Source organism: Anolis carolinensis, chromosome 4, assembly GCF_035594765.1.
Source record: "Anolis carolinensis isolate JA03-04 chromosome 4, rAnoCar3.1.pri, whole genome shotgun sequence".
Lineage (NCBI taxonomy): Eukaryota > Metazoa > Chordata > Lepidosauria > Squamata > Dactyloidae > Anolis > Anolis carolinensis.
In genome coordinates, this window is record NC_085844.1 from 232,658,365 (window position 1) to 232,669,430 (window position 11,066).

The window sequence follows — 11,066 nt, forward strand, 5'->3', positions numbered from 1 at the left end:
ATGGACCTCTGCACATGGAGTGTGTTTTGGTGGTGGCAATGGGTTTTTGGCAGTTTTTCCATGGAGCCTGACTGTTCTCATCACATCCCAGAAAAGTACTTCTGAGGGGGCTTTGTGGTAAAACTGCCGCTGGAAAATTGCCGATGGCACATGGCAGGAGGCTTCCTGCCTTTCTAAAGATGGGTTGAACCAGATTAAAGAGGCTTCCCCCCATATGATGAGATAGGCAAGAAGCCAGGATGGTGTGAGGCATGAAGTGTCTGGTTCCCATAGCTTCTGGGTGGGTGCCGCTGAACTCACTGTGATTCATGGAGATACTCGGCAATCCTGAATCCTTTTTTTTTTTTGCCTTTCACAAGTCTGTCATGTATGGTAAAAATTATTTCCTTTGGCTTACATTTTCAACATATGATGAGCGTTAATACATTTTCTGGAGTAAAATACCATCAGCTTACAAAAGTTGTTTTTTAAGATCATGGCATAATGTAAATGTCAGATCTTTCCACATCTTTTCCCTTTATGTAATTTGTATATTATGACCTATGTTTTGAGCTTCTTTTGCTATACAATTTTGAATTATTTGGAATGTCTTCTGACTTAGGGGCCCCTGGTGGCACAGTGTGTTAAAGCGTTGAGCTGCCAAAAGGTCCCAGGTTCAAATCCCAGGAGCAGAATGAGTGCCCGCTGTTAGCTCCAGCTCCTGCCAACCTAGCAGTTCGAAAACATATAAATGTGAGTAGATCAATAGGTACCGCTCCATCAGGAAGGTAACGGCACTCCATGCAGTCATGCCGGCCACATGACCTTGGAGGTGTCTATGGACAACACTGGCTCTTCGGCTTAGAAATGGAGATGAGCACCAACCCCCAGAGTCGATCGCAACAGGACTTAACGTCAGGGGAAACCTTTACCTTTACTTTACCTTACTTCAGACTTAAATTCAAATATTCATCCAAATTTTTGTTGTTATCAAGTTAGGCTGTACTAAATTAGGACAGAGGGATTGGTATGGATGTCACAGGATTAGAAAGGCCTGCACCTGAGGGGCCCTTCCACACAGCCCTATATCCCAGAATATCAAGGCAGAAAATCCCACAATATCTGCTTTGAACTGGGTTATCTGAGTCCACACTCAGATAATGTGGGATTTTCTGCCTTGATATTCTGGGTTATAGTGCTGTGTGGAAGCACCCTGAGTTGATGAAGCACTTAAAAAGCCTATAGGGTATTTCCTTGCATGTTTCTATCATATGGATATCATTTTCTATGTACAAAAGCCTGCTCCCTTTTGTGTATGCAGGCATATTCTATCCCATGAGCTCCCACTACAACTGGCTGTGCTACAGCCCAAGTGCAGATTGGCCACTTTAGAGAAATGTAGGCCAAAGTCTCCTTCTATTAATAGTACACCAGGGTCAGAAGTCCATTGCAGAGGTTCACCTCAGAGCAGTTTTCTATGAAAAAAAGTTAAAAATAGACAAAAGTCCAACCCCAGTAAAATGTTAATTTGCTGAGATAAAAATAAACACTGTACTGGGCCAGACAGGCCAATGAAAACATGACTTGGGGTCACTGCACCCACAGCATCTGGTTAAACAGTGGAATAAGCATAATAACTAACAATTCCATCTTCAAGAGGTTGCCCTGGGTCAAATACAAAAAGAACAACATTTTCCTGCAGCCAGAAGAAATGCTTGAGGAGCAGAGCCCATTTCTTTGCTTACTGATTCTATTCGTAATACCTTTGTTCTTGTTTATAAATAAAGATGCAGTTCACTTGTTGCATTTTTTCTGTGTAAATCATCTTAGTGCTGGTTGTGGCAGTAAGAGGAAAAAGGCCATGTTGACAAAGAATTTGTGAAGTAAGAAATGTACATATGTTCCAACCTTCTCAGTTTGACAGAGGGCGCTTCCAGACAGCACTAAATCACGGGTTTAAACAGGGGCAAAAAATCCCAGAACTTCAGAAGAGGTCCACATACAGACCTGTTAGTCCTGGGATTGCTGCCTCTGTTCAGACTTTTTGTTTTTGCCATTTACGAAACTGTACCCGTGTTGTCAGCATGCACCCAATAAGGAACCAACATGTATAACCCAGCAACATCATCCTGTTGCGCTCTGGCACAAGTACACCACAAAACCTGTCTGCACAGTTGGCCATACAACATGGTCTGACTAGTTACAGTAATGATGACATTCTGTTCCTGGTTTGAAAGTGTCTGTTCCTATTTCATTGTACTACTTAATGTGAAAGTATCTGTTGCACCCCAGGAACTTCATTTTTCTGCCACAAACTTCATTAAACAGGTGAAGGATGAAGTTCCTCTTACCAGGACAAAGTTTTTGCCTTCTACTCAAGTGTCACCTTCTTTTTAGGAACTGACTAATCAGGAACAAACATCTAAAACCTGGGAACAAACCCAGATAAAAAATTCTGTGATTTCCAATTGCAGGGACATACAGACACGCGAAGATCCAGATATTTGGCTAAAAACCGCAATATTCCTGCACCTGAAAATCTCACATTTTTTGCCTTTTATAGCAATTGCTTCTGGGTATACAGGGAATGGTGTCTGGCCATCCTCCTGATTGCTGTGGGAGCTCCTGGGATAAAGGTACTGAGACGATTCTGATAAATCCTCTATTGTCCTGCTTTCCCAGCTGATTTAAAATGTCTTGTTTCTTCTTTCCTCCCTCTCACTTTCTCCCTTTGTCCTCACCTTACTTCATTTGCTGAAAACTAATTTCACAGTGCTAACACAGTTTGGATTCAGCAGAGGGGAATAACAAAGAGCACAGGGGGATTTACCCTTCCCTGTAAACTCAGGCAAAAGCAAACTGATGATCTTATCACAAAGGCCCATGGATTTACTCCGCATTGAGGTGAATCCATGGGCTCTCGGAAGGGTTGTAGAGAAGCTGCAACTCCAGGCACTGCATTGCCCACCTTAGTTCCTTCTTTATCCCATGGGGGGAAGTGTTGACACCCGGCTTTCCCCCATTGAAAGCAAGGCAACACGGGAAGGCTCCAGTGTTGCTGCAGTGGCAGGAGCTGGTTCACCTTCCTTTTTAGTATGGAGCCCAGCCGGAAGGCTCTTTACATCGAGTGAAGGGCTCCATACAGAAAAGAGAGATGAAACAGCATACAATGAGGGAAAAGCCCCATCTGATGAAGTGGTGTAGCAAATCTCTCTCATTTTTATGTTTTTCTTAATAACTTTTGCCACTTTGAGCCACTCTGACATTGGTTGGCAAAATGTGTACTAGTTTTCAGCTGTGAAATTTTGGAGCTATGGGAATGAAGGGTATGCTGATCAAATTAGCAAAAGACTCCAAATTAGGAGGGATAGGGTCAGAATTGTGTGTGTGTGTGTGTGTGTGTGTGTGTGTGTGTGTGTGTCAGGAGCAACCGGAGTTGCTTCTGGAGTGAGAGAATTGGCCGTCTGCAAGGACGTTGCCCAGGGGACGCCCAGATGTTTTGATGTTTTTACCATCCTTGTGGAAGGCTTCTCTCATGTCCCCGCATGGAGCTGGAGCTGATAGAGGGAGCTCATCCGCGCTCTCCTCGGGTGGGATTCGAACCTGGCAACCTTCAGGTCACCAGCCTAACCTTCAGGTCACAAGGCTTTTATCCCCTAGGCCACCAGAGGCTCCTTAGGGTCAGAATCCAAAATTATCTTAATAGATTGACCAAAACTAACAAAATGAATTTCAACAGGAAGAAATATAAATTACTCAGCTTAGGCACAAAGATGAAATCTACAGGTATGGGAGGGTGACACCTGGCTTGACAATAGTACATGTAAAAAGGACCTAGGAGTCTTAGTAGACCACAGGATGAACATGAGTCAACAATGTGATATGACAGCAGAAAAGCCAATGCAATTCTAGGCTGCATCAATATGAATCTTTTGTCAAGATTGAGGGAACTAATAGCCCCAGTATATTCTGCTTTAGTCAGACTCCAACTGGAATACGTGTCTGGTAACCCCAGATTAGGAAATATATTGACAAGCTAGAACACATCCAGAGAAAGGTAACAGACTCTATTAGATGTGGCTTAGGGAGCTGGGTATGTTTAGCTGGGAGAAAAGATGACTAAGAGGTGATATGAAAACCATTTAAATATTTTAAATAATTTCATATTTGCGGGGAGGGGTTGTTATCTGCACCAGAGGCGTAGAGCAACAGATTCAAACTACCGTAAAAGATATTCTACCTAAGAAATAGGAAGAACCTCCTGATGACTAGATATGTTCAGCAGTGGAATATACTGCTTCAAAGTGTGTGGAGTCTCTTTCTCTGTAGTTTTTAAAAGAAAGTCTGAATGGCTATGTGGTTGTCTATTCCTGCCTGACATTTATTTATTTATTTATTTACAGTACAGTAGAGTCTCACTTATCCAAGCCTCGCTTATCCAAGCCTCTGGATAATCCAAGCCATTTTTGTCGTCAATATTTTCAATATATCATGATATTTTGGTGCTAAATTCATAAATACAGTAATTACAACATAACATTACTGCATATTGAACTACTTTTTCTGTCAAATTTGTTGTATAACATGAAGTTTTGGTGCTTAATTTGTAAAATCATAACCTAATTTGATGTTTAATAGGCTTTTCCTTAATCCCTCCTTATTATCCAAGATATTCACTTATCCAAGCTTCTGCTGGCCCGTTTAGCTTGGATAAGTGAGACTCTACTGTATTTATATTCCTCCCTTCTCAGGGCGGATCACAATGTACACATACATGGCAAACATTCAATGCCATTAGACATATGACAGACACAGAGGCTATTTAACATTTTCCAGCTTTCCGACTTTATGAGCTAGTCATGCTCGATTCTGGCCACAGGGGAAGCTGCTGCTTCATCATCCACTGTGATGCCAAGTCCTTGATGGAATAGTTCCTCATCTTCCGGCACGCATGCTGCTGGACATTTTATGGTGACGTAAATTAGTTAAATTAGCCTCACCGCATAAGCAGTCCCTAAATTTCCTACTTGTCAGATGCAAATGCAACTGTCTTTCGGGTTGCTTAGGTAAACAACAAGCTGGGGCTATTTAATGGTCGGGCACTTAATTAGACCCAGGCTTCGAACTCATGACCTCTCGGTCAGTAGTGATTTATTGCAGCTGGCTACTAACTAGCTGCACCACAACCAGGCCCTGAAATGGATGGACCCTTGGAGGTCTCTTCTAACTATAATTTTATGAATATTATGGTACTGAAGAAATTGGCTGCCCACTTACTAACACTGCATGATTTTACCAGGACTCCATCCTGTATATTTTTACTTAAGAATAAATTGAGCAATAGATATGGATCACAGTTTTTATTAACAAACAAACCCAGAACTCTGAAGGTTTTTTATCAGTAACAATGTTTATCTATTTCAATATACTATACCACATCACAATTAAAGGTATGCATCTACATTCAAAAGGCAATCCTAGTTAACAAATCAACAGTGTTAGCATGTGCGTGAAATGCCATTGCTTTGCCATGATGTGTGATAAGCAGCATGAACACATTCGGTTAGCCAGTTGCAAACATATGCCCCAACCCTCACGTGATAATTTCCAAACACATTTGTGTTTGGAAGGAGTTGTGTCAGCCCTAGGCAGTGTCATCAGGTTTTCAAAATAATAAGGGACAGTTGGAATTGTTAACATGCAGGGTTTGCAATCAGGAAGTGGCTAGAAAAAAAGGTGGTGATCTACCTAAATATCAAAGGGAAGTGTTTGTTTCAATTTGTATTGCCATATATGCCTCTTAGTAAAATTAATATATTGTCCCCATTCATAAATTTCACAATAGACAGTTATTTATTTATGAACATCCCATGCCCCCAAATAAAGAATCTTTGGCATCTTTTTCAGTCAATGTAAAAGGAAAAGTTTTCTAACTTCAAATAGGAGACATACTTTATAATAAAAGACAACTGTCAGGCACAGACTCTGAAAGCAGCTATAAACTTCAAAAACTAGATCATATCATCATGTGCTTCTGTGCTAGTAAGTTTTCCAGGTATTTCATCACATCAAAGGAACAATCAATAGTAGGCTGATAGCACAGTGTGTACATTCTCCGCTTTCTAGTGCAGTGAGCAATTCAGAAATCACTAGTCTGTTATCTCCTGTAAACATAGACAGATGATGATGATTATTTTCCATTCATCCTTTTTGAATCTCACTACAGCAGTCTTTCTGTTTAATTAAAACTTTCAGAATGCAAACAACATGTATAATTGTCCAATACAGTCACATGCATATTATTACAAAGCACAGAATTAAAGTCTAGCCATATCAGCAAACATGTAAAGTTACATAGGAAACATACTTCTCCTCCCACCATATTTTTAAATCATAGGATAATGTAATTGGAATACGTTTGGAGGTTATCTAGTTTAATCCACTGCTCAATGTAGATACAGATGAACAGAATACAGACTGTTGATATGCACACACTTTTACGAAGGAGATAGATGAATACTGTTTGGGAAAGAGAATCCATCATCATCTATTTTCAAGACCCTCCTTTGTTTTTGTGGTTGTGTGTGCTCAAGTAATCTTTGATTTATGGCAATGCTAAAATGACTCAATCACAGGGTTTTTTGGCCAGATATGTGCAGAGGAGGTTTGCCATTTCCTTTCACTGAGAAAATATGAGAGGATTTTAACCCTGATCTCCCAGAGTTCTCATCCAATGATCAAGCCATTATAGCTCACTAGCAGCCTCATCAGTTTCATTGAAACCTTTAGTGTCCCAGGATGCTTTTACACCATCTGAGGACAGAGGCCGATGCTGGACATCAATCACACAATGTTATATGACTTCTGATGTAGGCCACACACTTCAGTTGGGCTTTTATGATGAGGACCTAGGTTTACCATTTTCTACTATCAGGAAATTTCTTCTTCCATTTAGATTAAATCTTTATCAGTTTTCACTTTAACCATGATGGCTGTATTCTGAAGAATCTTGGCTAAGAATTCTAACTACCTCATCAGACAGCCGTCAGCATCAGGAGATGGCAGTTCACTTCGCTGCAAGGCTTGGAGAATCTGATGCCCCACACCTCGCATAAGCCACATTGCCTGCCCCACCGGGAAGGTGATCACATGGGGAGAAGTGTGGAGTGGGCGTTAACTAAGTAATAGATTGGGCAACACAGAAAGCCTCCTGTGTTGCCAGGATGGTGGCACGCCAGTTCTGCCCCATTGCACCCATGGAACCAGCACAACATCGTTTGATGGGAGCCAGCCAGCTCCATGGCTGACCGGGGCTAGTTCGGCATTTGCTGCTGGATCTAACTCAGTATGATGGCACTGTTAGTGTCCCTAACAGCGTTCCAAGGTTTGATTGGATGAAACCATGGTAGTTCCAAGGTTTGATTGGATGAAACCATGGAGGGTTAAATATATAACACTACAATCCTATAGCATGCAAGGAACCCAAAAGAGGGGATCTCAGGTGGATAAAATGTATTTTTCATCTTTAGAATTGAAGTTATAAATTTGAAGTTGATGAAGTGCTAGAAATCTCTGTTTGAGAATTCTAAATACCCCTCTCCAAACTTCAAACACAAGATTCCATAAGATAAAGTGGAATCATCGTGTTTTAATTATGAAAGGACTGCTTGCTACTGAAGCACCGAACAATGCTTAGGTTATCTATATTCATGCTTGAGACTGTGTCACATACCTTATATGGTGGACCTTCCTTTTCATGACATGCACACATACATGAAACCGCAAATATTTAGCAACACTGGATCATAGCTACATATTAGTGCTGTTTCTTGATTCATTGTATTCTTCTTGCTGTGTGTCTTATGATATGAATCTATCACAGAGATTTCTGGGCTCAGATGAGTAACTTACCCAAGATCTCTCACTGAGTTTTCATGACCAAGCAGTGAATCAAATGCTCTTCTGAAGAATTGTACTTCCAACACTCAAGTCAGTCATTAGGCACATTTATGTCCCCAAGTCAGGGTACAATGTTCTCTTTCTTCCCACTTTAACCCCACAAAAATGTGGGTGATAAATAAAACTGAGGTTGACTGTGACTGGCTGAAAAGTCATCAAGAAAATGTCATGCAGCTGAAATTGAATCTCCTAAATTTTAGATCAGTACCTTATCCAGTATACAACACTGTTTTGCCCTAGTTGCTTCTGCAGAGAAACAAGAGTTAGGACACAGGAACGAAGCATCTCCCGTCCCGTCTACATTGCCATATAATGCATTTTGAATTGCATTATATGGTCAGTGTAGACTCATATAATTCAGACTGAACTGCATTGAATTAGATTATATGAGTATACACTGCCACATAATCCACTTTAATCTGCAATATGATGGCATTGTAGATGCTGTGAGCATCTTGCTTGCTTGCCTGTCCCAAGTTATACAAACAAGGGACTGCAAAAAGTCATTCGGTTCAGGAGGGAGTTTCCTACAGGAGCTACTCAGCAACCCAAGAAAATTCTGGAGTTTACTTATGCAATAAGCCTTCGGGATCCTTCGAGAGACTCAGAATGTTGTTGTTGAGTAACTAACCATCTGTAAAACATCTCTCCTGCCTCCTGCAATTATGAGTCATGAAATGGATGAAAACAAGTTATTTATCTTCTAATAAGTAGGTTAAACATAGTGGTGATTGGCATGAATGAGAGAATGTTATATCATGTTGCTTTCTTAAAAAAACTAATATTCTCTGAATTGGGTTTTTTTTTTTTTTGGCTGTTGAACTCATTGGTAGCACATAATTCTTTCATGTCTCTATCTGGAGTTTTTATATATGGCCCCTAGGCCAAGAGAAATATATAGCAAAGAGAGAATTCAAATTACGATTCCTCTTTGTTTTGCTTAGTTAGCAAAAGAATGATTCGTTTTGTAAACCCAAGGATGAGTCAAACCATGTAATAAAATTGCAGCATGAGACTTATCTTTCTGCTCTCAGTATTCATGCTGTTTTGTTCCAGTTGCATTTCATGTCATCAACATGCTTTACAGAATTAGTTTGCACATCATTATGAATGTGAGGGATCTTTAGTTTTTTTTAATTTCTAGCATAAATCAGGACTCATTGTTTCAAAGCTGTGGAGTTTGCAAACAATTTTCATGTGTCACCACTGAGCGGATTGATCAGCCCATGCTGAATGAATCAAAACATGGCCATCTAGCAATATCTGGAGGGAAACAAGGTTCCTACTATATGAGGCTGAAGTCAGTTTGCTCTTGATGTATATGCATGAGTGAACCTGCCCTAAGTAACATACAATTAGTCACATGTATATTGCAATAAAAATAAATTCAGGACATTTCATTCTTTAATCAAACCAGCATCTGGCCCTATAACATGAGACTTGTTTTACAGTGTTTTTCTGTTCCAGGTAATTGTGTAAAGGCAGAAGCAAATCATGGAACTGGACTTGGGGAGAAATGGATGTTAATATTGCATCTCAGCCACAAAGGTGCCTTTTTGAATATAAGATATCTATTAAGGCATTATCTAGATTAGAAAATGACACAATGAGGGAGGATGCTATTTCAGGTTAGTGCAGTTCCTCTGTTGGGTGAGAATATGCACTCAGTTCTCCTCTAAAGCTTTCCTATGAACTCTAAGGCCCCTTCTACACTGCCTCTATATCCCAGGATCTGATCCCAGGTTACCTGTTTATCCCAGATTATTTGGCAATGAATATTCATGAAATCCAGTTCAAATCAGATAACATGGGATCAGATCCTGGGATACAGGGCAGCATAGAAGCGACCTAAGATGTTCAGCAATGTTCTATCTTGTTTACTGATGACATTATCATATGAGGGTCCTAAAATGGGTTTTGGTGTTGTAATCTGTCTTGCTTGCGACTGACGTATATCTGGCTAGCACCTATTGTTATCAGACCAAGCCTTTGGGAAAGCACTTTGAGAAAGCTCAAAACAAGGTTAGTTAACCACAATTGCAGCTACATAACTTCTTCTAAACTATAAATTCCCTGTATTTGTCCTTTTTTCTCTGAGAATTATGCAAATCCAAGAGTTCACAATCTTGTGAAATTGGCCTTTTGCTTTGTAACAGGCTTTCATCTGTAAATCTCTGTACTTTTGTGTTTCAGTGTACTGAAGCACTGTCTCTTCGAATACCTAAAATATTAATGAAAAATAAACATTATTTTGCTATTAAATGTGTTCTTTATTTTGTGTATTCTGCAAGAGGGAGATGTAGTTTTGGCATTAAATAAACTCTTGGATGTTCCCAGAAGCATCAAAATATGGGACAAATAAGTGGGGCAAAAGATCGCTGGACCTGACAGCAAGTCCAAACACAAACCTGTCAGTCCTGGTAAATGGCCCTCTACCATTCTGACACCTTCATTTGTAGCAGATTTTAGAAATCCGCAAGATGAATTAAGGACATCCAGCAAAAGTTTACATTTTTTTTGGAAAAAAAAATGCAAACATGCATGAATGGGAAATTTTGCAAAATGGTCTTGCAAGGAAAGGAAACATTTCAGGCCCCTTCCACACTGCCCCTATTTCCCAGAATCTGATCCCACGTTATCTTTGTATCCCAGGTTATCTGGCAATGGAGACTCATATAATCCAGTTTAAAGCAGATAATCTGGAATCAGATCCTGGGATATAGGGCAGTATAGAAGGGGTCTAAGAGGAGAAATTGATATTTGCAGTTTGAGATATTTATATATATATATATATATATATATATATATATATATATATATATATCTCAAACTGCAAATATCAATTTCTCCTCTTAGACCCCTTATATATATATAGAAGTGAATAGGAAGACATTGAGCTGCAATGGCTTTGCAGACAGTGGTCTTCTTTATCTGCCTGCTGGAAGTGTAAATTGCAGCAGATTAGGAACAGGGAACTGCAGAGGATTGTAGGAATATCCACAACACACCCACAGTAAACTGGAGAAGTGATTTGAGATGACAGCATGTCTGAAAACACTTAAGAAGACATGATGACTGCGTATTCAACAGTCTTAAAAAGGGTTTCCCTCATATTCTAAAAATGATTG